This window comes from Emydura macquarii, unplaced genomic scaffold, assembly GCF_026122565.2.
Source record: "Emydura macquarii macquarii isolate MOO-44397 ecotype Brisbane River unplaced genomic scaffold, CSIRO-AGI_Emac_v2 contig_1146, whole genome shotgun sequence".
NCBI classification, from domain to species: Eukaryota; Metazoa; Chordata; order Testudines; family Chelidae; genus Emydura; species Emydura macquarii.
In genome coordinates, this window is record NW_027131283.1 from 2,030,526 (window position 1) to 2,041,265 (window position 10,740).

At 40.7% G+C, this 10,740-nt stretch overlaps 1 long non-coding RNA gene across 1 annotated transcript; it reads right to left on the minus strand.

The window, feature by feature from the left end:
- Positions 1-5,531: 5,531 nt before the first annotated feature.
- On the minus strand, positions 5,532-7,880 carry LOC137152180 (uncharacterized). Its single transcript, XR_010919463.1, has 2 exons — positions 7,503-7,880; positions 5,532-5,644 (listed from the first exon to the last, which is right to left on the minus strand). It is a non-coding gene; the product is annotated as an uncharacterized lncRNA (long non-coding RNA).
- Positions 7,881-10,740: the final 2,860 nt, after the last annotated feature.

Consider the following 10,740-nt stretch of genomic DNA (forward strand, 5'->3'; position numbering starts at 1 on the left):
ATAACAATTAGCAATTTACCAGATAAAAACAAATCAATAAAAGCAGATCTTGTATGTTATCCAAGCATGTAAACATAGTTGTTTTCTTCCTAAGAGCTCTAGTAGCAGAGTGATTAAGTCTGCAACCAGTTGTAATGGGATCAATAATTTATACCCAGACAAAGGACAACGCATAGGAGTGCACATCAAGTACCTGGAATTAAACTGAACAAACAGGAACATTCCTTAAGTTATTCAACTAGATGTACAACATCTTTTGTAAATTCAGTCTATTTTAAGTGCACTTCCAAATGAGTGGTAATTAACTGGTAAAAATAGATATATTAAAGATGCCTACAATGATTTCACAATAATCAGGGCAGAAATTTTGTAAAAAATTATGGGTTGGCATCCCAAGCATTTTTATTCAAATGAATCTGTCTTTCAGCTCAGGGCATTAGAGAACTCCTCACATTTCAGCAAACACAGACTTAAATATAAATCTTATTTGGGCATTATTCCAGATCCATGCAGACTGTTACTTTGGATGCCAGAGAGTAAAACAAAGTGAAACTCTATAAAGCAAATCAAAGAACAACCCTGTGCTTTCCTTTTTTTTAAAAAAGTATTTAAATGTGTGGAACTGGAATGATTATAACATTAACTGCAATATTAGAGGGACCTTTAATAATATTGTCAATGTCAAAAGCAATTTGGTTTCTAACATCCCTCTGCATTCCAAACTGTCTTTTCACACATGATCAGCTCTGTTGAACAGAGTTATGGTTTTGGTTTTAATAAGAGAGGGCATTGGGCCTGCAGGCCATTCTATTACTTTTGTTCTAAAAAAAATAAAAAGACATCTTCATACGTATGATTAGAGCAAAAACTCATGTTCAATTAATGTTCTCTATGATGCCAAATTTAAAAGCTTTTTTTACTCTTCTAAAACCACCATCTGGATAATTCCCTTCTGTCAAAGAAAACAGTGTTCTTTATAACTGATCATCCATTGAAAGCTCTACAAATGCCACTTTGATTTCTTCCTGTTAAGAGAATCCAAATGGCAGCTATGCTGCTGTGGATACTACCTGCGAGAAACTACAACTGGTCAGAACTGTCCCCTCCTCCCCACAGTATATGATGCACCTAGTGAGCAAGTACCTTTCTGAACCTGCTCTCAAACAGTCCATGCACAGTGCAGAGTCAAAACTCACTCCATTTCTGAGATTTGGTTTTACTAACTCAGATTAACAAAATAAAGAGTTCAACTCAAGTCTTCCCTCCCACTTTGACCACTCCTTAGGTTTCTTCCTCCGGACTTCTGAGCTGGCAAAACTGCACCTGCAGAGAGGGAGCCACAGACTTCCACCCTTTTGAAAATTGTCCCTTTAACTTCGATCGGAGGCCTCTTAGTAGTATCAGAACCAAGATTAGAACTCAGGACTTCCTGGGTCTGCTGGCTGTTTTCCAATCACTGGACCACAACTTTTTCCTTCCCTTACTTACTTTTAACCCAGCAAGTGTACAATGCCATAATTGAATGATCTACTAAAAGGAAAGGATTTAATCTATAGATTGTCAGAGCAGCAGAGCTTTGGAGAGAAAATACAGCGTTCTGGGGAAAACACTTGCCCTTTACAGAAGCAAAAAACAAAATATGAACAAGAGATTCATTTCAGTGTCATTCTACAGAGAGGCAAAATAAATTCCCCAGTAATGAAACTAGTAAAATACTCTTACATTAAGCAGAAGTTGTTACTGTCTAATCAGTTAAACCTAAGCCTGTTTATCCCTCAAGGGTTAACCCAGAAATGTCACACCTTGTATCTGCTTTATACATGTATGCTTAGTGCTTTCCAGCAAGGGGTGCTGGTTCTGACCTGGCTCACTGATATTGTGCCTGAAGGAGAACAGGGTTTATACCGAGAGTTAGAGGGTTCATACAGCTAATAGACAACAGATCTTGTGATTTACAATGCTTTCATGGAGGGAGAAAAGGTCTGGCCAACAGTATTGAAGATTCCTCCTCCCATCACATTGGGAGGGGAGGGGAGAGAGTTCTTAGAAATTAAAGGACGGTGTGGTCCAAAATCCAGCTTCATTTTTCAGACAAATGTATGAACCAGAGAATGGCATTCCATAAAGTTACAACATTCTGGCTGTGGCTGGTCTAAAGCAATGGGAAGAGCTGGAAGAGCACAGACACAGGTGATGAATTGAGTGAACTCAGGTGATAGCCACATAGAACTTGATAAAATACCTCAGTATGGGATTTATACCAATGCCCATCTTTGCAATAAGCTTTTATTACGGATTATATAAGCAGCTTTGTTTGAGAAAGTCTTTAAAGTAAGAACCCCTAGGAGGTTTTATACCAATTACGCTTTCTGAATTACTTGTATAATTATGCCTCTCTAATTCCGTTATTATTTTCCTAGCAACCAAGTGTGTCAGCTCATCAATCCTGAACTACACTGCATTCAGAAATTTACCACATGCTCAATGATCTGAAACATGACATAAGATATGGAGTTGCTTAACAAAGGGGATAGGGAGGAAGAATGCAAAATGAAGAGGAATTTTAGGGACCTTATTCTGAAACAGTGGCTATATGTGTATTTTACAGCTATTTCTCCAGTCTGCAATTTTACGGTAATATTCTCTTCCCACACCCTCCTGAGTCTATCTACTCCACCGCCACTAAAATAAGCATACATTTTGACAGAGGTCTGCAGGATCTGATATTATAGGTATGAGATGGTCTCTGGCAGGTCATCGCTCCCTAGATCCCTAGAGTAATTTGTGAGAACAAGTGTTAGCACAACCTTTGGTGCCTTTGGAGAACAAAAGAATACAAATACGCATATTTCAAGCCAGTTTCTTTAAAAAGTACAGTTTTGAAAGCAATATTTCCCCCAAAATTGATGTAGGGTTAGATTTTGACTTTAGAAAGAACTGAGCAATAGGTGATGCTAAAATTGCTCCACCTTAGGAATATCCCTGGGAAGCACCATCATTCAGATACATACCTCTAAGTCACTATTCCTCCCCTAAGGAAGGAGGTGGATTATTATCTGCTGTCGACCAATACAATCAGGAAATTGCAGCACTCAACAGTGTAGGCTCAATTGCACTGGTCAGCAAGTGTGGGGAGCTGGAGAAAATACTGTGACCCTCCCTCTGTTTAATCTACAGGCTCCAGGAGGAGGGGTAGGATGCGCAGGCACAGTGCCTGCTTGCACTGGGTCTGATCCAATGCCCACTGAAGTCACTGAGAGTCTTTCAATTGACTAATGGGTATTGGATTGGGCACTCTCTGGGTTCGGACTTGGATCTGGGTAGCTTAATAAGGGCGTATCAATAGGAGGGCTCTTATTTCCCTTGCCCCCTGTGTGGGCATGCAGTCAAGTCACACAATCTATCCCTTAGCACTTGTAAGATTGCTGAAAGAAACATTAGAGATTGAAGTCCTTTATTTATACTCAGAAGAGGTAGCCCCCAGGTGCCCCACTGCAATGCTAACATTCCTACATTACTGTGGAGGCAAAGGATACGTGACTAGACAAATTACTTGTATGTTCAAAGAAGTTCTCAAAATGGAGTTGCATCAGTTTCATAACATTAATGGGTGGCTACCATTACAAGTCATTGTCAATAAGTTAAACCATACAGTCACCTTCCAAAATATGAAGAACAACAAGTGTGAGAGAGGAGGAATAGTTTTTCCTGGATGTTGGATTATTTTTTATTAGTAATATGGAAAAGAAACCTGCTTCTTCAAAAGTTGGATCTGAATTTTTACAATGGAGAAGCCAGATTGATCAAATATACTGAATATTTCCAAGGGCAAAGGTTAATCAATGTTTGTAGAATATGACTCAACAGCAACTTTTTGCACCAACTAATGATGACCTTTGCTTACTGTATGCTTCTCATTGTAAATTCAAAGAGCTCTGCAGAGTATAGCTAAACGCATCTGCCTCTAGAGTTAAATCTAATTTTCTTACCTAATAAACAGGGAAGCACCAACATAGATCATTATTTGCTGGGGGCTAGAAGATTTTCTTCAGTAATATTAAAATACATGAGTCAAAAATCAGTTGTTCTCTAAATATTTAGCACTATAATTGACAGACCACAATTTTTATTAAAATACATTCTATGTCAGCCCTTTTTGGGCTGTGTGCACATTGGAACTAGTTTTCAAGAAGCACTGTATGTAGTTTTTAATATACACTAAAAAAGAGAAAATAGCCGCTAAAGAAAGAAGTGTGAGCAAGGAACGAATAAGGAGCTACTGACTAACATTAGGATTCTGTTCTGTAAGGTGTTGTGTGCAGCTTCCACTGAAGTTGATGTCACATGATAGGGTCCTAATGTTCAAATAACCAATGACCTGTTAACTTCTCTTTAGTTCCAGAAGCAACACCATTAAACTGCTAGTAGTTCACTAGTTCTGTAGTAGGTCTCACTGTAGTAGATTTTCTTAATGCTGATGTTACTACTGTTCTGACAAAGGTTCCCTCTCTATTGCACAGAATTTCAGTTCTTTACACTGGGCACAGTATAACTAGGACAGGTCACCACATTATGATTAGGCGACAAGGATAACACAAAAAGTTCCCGTGTGTCTTTGGGTAGTGTTTTCTTTGTTCTTTTTTAATAGGTTCATAAATTTCAAGGACAGAAGGGACATTTATGATCTAGTCTTGTCTTCCACATACAGGATATAGAATTCCTCAGTCAGTATTTTCTGTATCAAAGCCAATAACTTGAAAACCCATACCCTGTGTTATACACTAAGTGAGCTAATGGTCCCTTGTAATCTTCAATATCTGAATCTATGAACGTGTGGTTGAGCTAAAGCAGGGGTGCCTAACCTATGGTCTGTGGGCTGTACATCACCCACCAGAGGATTTCATAAGGCCCACAGCTTGCTTCACAGTATACTAACTGTTGATTTGTTAGGTTGTTTTACGTACAGTGTTGTCTGTTTACATACTTGTGTAAACTAAAATGATATAAACATGATAACACTAAATACATATGAAACAAGCTGAACTTTAAATACAAGTGACTTTATATCTTATTAACATATGTAGAACCTGCTTGGCCCACACAAGATTGTGCTTAGGTTTATTTTGCTTATTATTATTACACATTATTTGTGTAATAAAGTTGGGCATCACTGAATTACAGCATATATTTTAGAAAGGCATCCAGTCTTTATTTACAGATCTCATGTAATGAACAATTACAATGGTTGGTTATCCTCACTTGTTAAAAACATACACTTTACTTTTAGTTTTTGAATTGTATAGCAGTGCTTCAGCTTCCAGTTAGAGAGTCTTAACCTTCTGGAAAAGGTATCAAGCTGAGCACAGTTAATGCTTTCTACATACACTTTCTGAGTACTTTGAACCCACTGTGACATTTCTTTAAAAGGCATAGGACAAAATTTTCCCATGCTGCATACAGAATATTACATAAAAAGCATACATAAGACACATGAAGGGAAAATTTAAAAGGCTGCTGCCACAACCTGGATGATAGAATGGTGTCTTTCTGTGCTCCCACTTCAAACCAGGAAATCTGAGGATGACACCTGAAACGAGCATGTTCTCTCATCAGCCCAAGAATTACTGGTTTATAGGAGATATTACTATGGAGGGAAGAAGAGAGAGAAGAGGTTAGAATGATAGTTTCACTCTTATTACCAGGAATCACTTAAGGGTTTCTGTGGACATGTTAGCAATTCACTCATTTAAATGCTCATTTATAGCCAGTAGCCCCATGTTTGAATGGGCCCAACTTGTCAGAGTGCTATGATCTATGGTACCTTTTGTTCATTTAAGGTATTCAGGAAGAACATGCTGAAGTTGAGAATTAATTCTAATGGACAGACAGAGGCCAGAGAGCAAGTGTACTTCAATAAGGCCCAGTGAGCACATGCAGTTATGTAACTAGATGTTGTGTACAAATAAAGGATTTTTATTTTCCCAAGGTATACTCTGAACCTAGGCTGTTGATTGTAATCAATATGAATTACCATCAGTTTTGCACAAAAAGGCAAGCCAAAAGAGAAAGCAAAATCCTAGTCCTTTTAGTCTAGGAATATGATATTTGTTCTCATCGACTAAATCTTGGTCCCTTGGCAAAGCCTGAATAAATAGGGAAGATCCTCTTCCTTCTGCAGAGTATCTGCACAAGTATTCCACAGCAGCCACCCTTGAACCACTGAAGGGAAACAGCCCTAAACCAGCAGCCAGTTCCTTTCTACACTCTCCCACCAAACCTCTTGTCCATCTTGCTGTGGGAATGGCTGTCAGCATTTAGCTCCAGAGTGGACAGAGGTACAGAGCTGCTTTGTGAGGTCTCTCCGTCACTTGGCCTTCCTACAGCAGACCCACAGCTGATCCATTATGTGTGTGTGTTTCCCACCCCCTGTTCCCTTTCACTACAGACTCAGCTGTAAATCTATGCGCTTCATTCTACAGAAATTGTGTGCCTTCATATTTTAGGTCAAACCAGAAAGAATGCTATAGCTCAAACAAGATTTATGGGTTTAATGCAGATGCTTGGTGAAATTCTCTGGCCTGGGTTATGCAGATGATCTAATTAGATCATCACAGTCCCGTCTGGCCTTAAAAAACCTAAAAACCATGAATGCTCCAAACACAAAAGGTAATAATTAAACATCTGGTTACTGCATAAAGGTCTTATTCAACCCTGAATCTTCATTGCAAACTTCCATTAACATCAATGTGCATTCTGTTGTAGATTGGGGGAATGCATATTGCTGTGTTCGTATCCAGCCCACTGATTATAATTAAAAATTGGATTCTGTTATTTCTGCTGAATGAAATTGACACTGCTGATCTGGAAATCCTTATGTTTGTTTAAAGGAGCTGCTCCCACTGAAAAAAGTGTGTCATTTGTTGATAAGAAGGTATAGACCAGCAACTCATCTGCTAGTGCATCCCCCCTCTGACTGGTCAAGGCATAATAGCCAGTTCTCCACTTTTGGTGTCCCCCTGTTGACAGCTGCTCTGGCCCTCTGGTGGTCTGCTTCTTATGATCTGGTCTTTCCGCCAAGTCACATTCAGCTCTACCCTGCCTCTTCCTGTGATTTGGCCCCTGACCAGGTCTCTTCAAATCTCCCCCCTTCCAGGGTAGTCCATAAACAAAATGCAAGAAGGAACTAATGCAAATAAACGGAATTATTAAGAGATAGAGGGGAATGACTCCCTCTGAGGGAGAATCAGGAAGGAGTCTTCAGGCAGTGGTCATCTGGAAAGAACCTGCCTTCACTCAGCCTCAGGAGCTGAAAGTTAACCGTCTGTCCTCTTTCCTTGTCTGCCCACAACTGAGCTGTTCTGCTCCCCTTTAAAGTGCCTTTCCAGCCTGTGCATGCCTTACAGGTGTGGCAGAGCTGGCTGAGCCCAGCCCAGCCCCTTCACCCCTTGTTGCCAGTGTGAGGTTTGTATACCCCATCACAGGCCCCCCAATTCTGGACTCACCGATAATCCTTATCCCTTGTAACAGGGGGTTGCACACCACTGTCCATGGCGGCTGGTAGTGACCCCAGGTCCTCCGTCTACTCTGGGTTCCAGTTAGGGATGCTGTAGTGAACAGCAAAGGTCTGCTCCCTCCAAGCCCTTGCTGTTTTCTTGGACTTCTTCCTACCTTAGCCTGTGACTAGGTCCTTTTCCTCAGCCCCTTTCTGTGTATGAAGCAAAGCCCCCAACTGCTTTCTTCCTTGAGAGCCAATTCCTGCCCTTTATTAAGGCTCACTGCATGGGCTTGCTCCACCTCCAAGGTGTCTCAGTCTCTCTCCTACTCTAATAGAGAATTTCCTTTCTAAGAGCAGCTTCAAAGACCTACACTTTCCCTGGGCTTCTTTTTTTTTGCCTTCTGCCCCCAAGCCCTTCCTTTATATTAGCCACCCAGCGACTCCTCAGCTGGGTCTCATCCTTCATTGAGCCTGACAAGCCCAGTAGTTGTCCCCAGGTGTCCTAACTGACTGCATCAGCTCCCATTAACCCCTTCAGTGCTAGTAGACACTCCATCAAAGAGTGGAATGAGGCAGACTAATTAATTAGGCTGCAATCTTGTAAGCTTTTACACACATGAATATTCCCATTGATTTCAGTGGGCCCAGTCATACCCTAAACACGCATAAACACTTTGCTGAATCAGGGCCCATGACTATGTCCTAAAGTGTCTTTTATCTTCTGCAGCCCATAGGGCTTGCTTGCCTTTATTGTATTCACTGCCTTGCCTTCATTACATTCTGCCTTTATTATATTCAGCACTATAGCAAGGAACCTACAGGCTTGTATTAGTTTCTGCAGTTAGAATAAAGCTCGAGGCCTATAAACTTTGGCACAGGTAAATGACCTAACGGTCACCCCTAAGTTTTGGGTAACTGAAACCGGAATGTGCAAGGGGGAATTTTGTCAGAATTTACCATAATGACACCTAACAGCCACAGAAACATGAATCAACATCCACACAGGACTAACCACGGGAGTGCCATGACAACATGTTGACGGATGTGATAATAAGCTGAGATCATGGCTATACTAACCTACAGGAGAAGGGCAGTCCAAACACTAATAAGGTGAGGAAATACAAATAAGGAAACAGGGAGAAGCCCCTACTGAATATGCCTTAGGCATAGTGGCATCAGTAACCTATTATAAAAGTTGCATTCCAGCCTATGGGCAGTAGGAGAGAGAAATGTAGCCACTGGGAAGTGCCAGAATGATGGACATTGATGATGAAGAGGAAGGTGATGGTGATGAAGATAATGGCTTACATTTCAGGTTGTTCTGCAAGGGATGGTGTGAGAATATGGATGTTCAGCTGTACATTTTATATGATCTTTATCTTCCTAACTGATAGGATGTATTTGTGACTTTGCTAAATGTATTATTGTAAATATATGAGTTCCTATAATGTGAGTGTTGCAGCTGTGTACATCAAGGTTCCAAATATATAGTAATTTTAATAATATTGGGCTTAATGTTGGTACAAGAACCTATCAACCCTCAAAGTGATGACTGGGGACTCTTAAGAAATCAGTATAATTAATAAATAATCTATATATCAGATTTCACTGTCAATTAATTAATAAGGCCCTAATCCATCATCATTTATGCACATGCATAACTGTACGCATGTGAATAATTCCATTACATTAAATGGGACTTTTTCTAAATTACTGATAGATGGGAGTTTCAAAGAAGCCTAAGTGAGTTAAGTACTTGTCACTGGGTGCAGCCCTCATTGCCAGACTGACACCATCTCCTGGTTATGCAGTGGATTAGCTTGAGGCTGACACCCACATCCATGGTCTGCACAGTAGCACTGTCTCTGCTCCTGCCTACAGCTCCTCTGTCAGCTCCAAGGATCACAACATCCTCTTTTTTACTCAGCCCTCCAGCTAGGACATCATCTGTGTTTTCCTCTTTCCTGGAGAGGGTGTTTCTGTCCAATAGTCCAACCACTTCCCTAATGGTGAGTGGCCCATCCACTACTCCAGGCCCCAATACAGGAACCCTATAATTAGCAACCTTCTGCTGCTCTTCTGTAAGCTCTGTCAATGCTGCTCTATTACTCTGGGCCATTTCCCCATGACCCCAGCACATTTTTCACCCTTATCTCAGGGCCTCACCTGCTCAGTCCCAAAAGGCCAGCCACTGCTCTGTCCAAAGTACTTACCACTCTCTCAGCCCTCCAGAGACACAGCCCTTATTCCCTAGGCTCTTTGCAGCAACTGACCTACTCTGCCCAACAGCTCCCATTTATATGGACCTGCTGAGTCCTGACTGGCTGTTCATCGCAATCCCTCTCCTATTGGCTGCTTCCTGCTCAGCCTCCCTAGTGCTTTGTTAACCACATGCATGCCAGTGTGGGGCAGATGTCCCCTCACAGTACTCTATTCCCAAAGAGTTTCAATGGGATTTGGATTCATATCTTCTTTAGGTTCCTGTGAAAATCTTAGCCCTTATACATAAATGTTTGCAAAACTGGGGCCAAAATAATCAGTTCATTCAACCACTGTCAACAGGACTACTCACATGCTTAAAGCTAAGCAGATATTTAAGTGTTTTGCTGGATTGGGACCATGGATTCTCTGGTGCCCAATATTGCCTCTAAGGAGTTCAGCATGTGAAGTACAATGCCTAAATGGATGTTGATGGATATACCATCACAACCATGGATCAACGATGACAAGACTCCAAGTCTGGTATATCTGAGTTGCCACGACACACACCCCTTAGGATTCAAATTTGAAGCACTTATATGTCATTGGGAGCTGGGCACCTAACTTCCTTGGGTCCCTTTGAAAATTGTAACTTAAGAACAGTGTAGTTTTCTCAAAAACCCAAAAGCCTGGAAATTCATACTTATGGTTACACCTAAAGAAAAAGAGATAAATAATAGCAACCTTAAATCTGTCCCTTAACTTTGCCCATAGAACAACACAGAACTCTGAGACAATTCTATACTCAAGTAATGCACATTGCATCAGTGCCTTTGAAAAGTCAAGTTGTTTAACTAGATTACATCCCTCATGTAGATTATTTATTTTAAAATGAACCTGCCTTTACATTGCTAAAGGATGCTACTCTCACCATTATGACCATATAAAGACTGGAAAAAGACTTCAGCAGGAAAATTCACCAAGAAATACAGGATTTAAAATGGTGTGGGGGAGTGTGACCTAATGTGATTTGTATCATAGACATG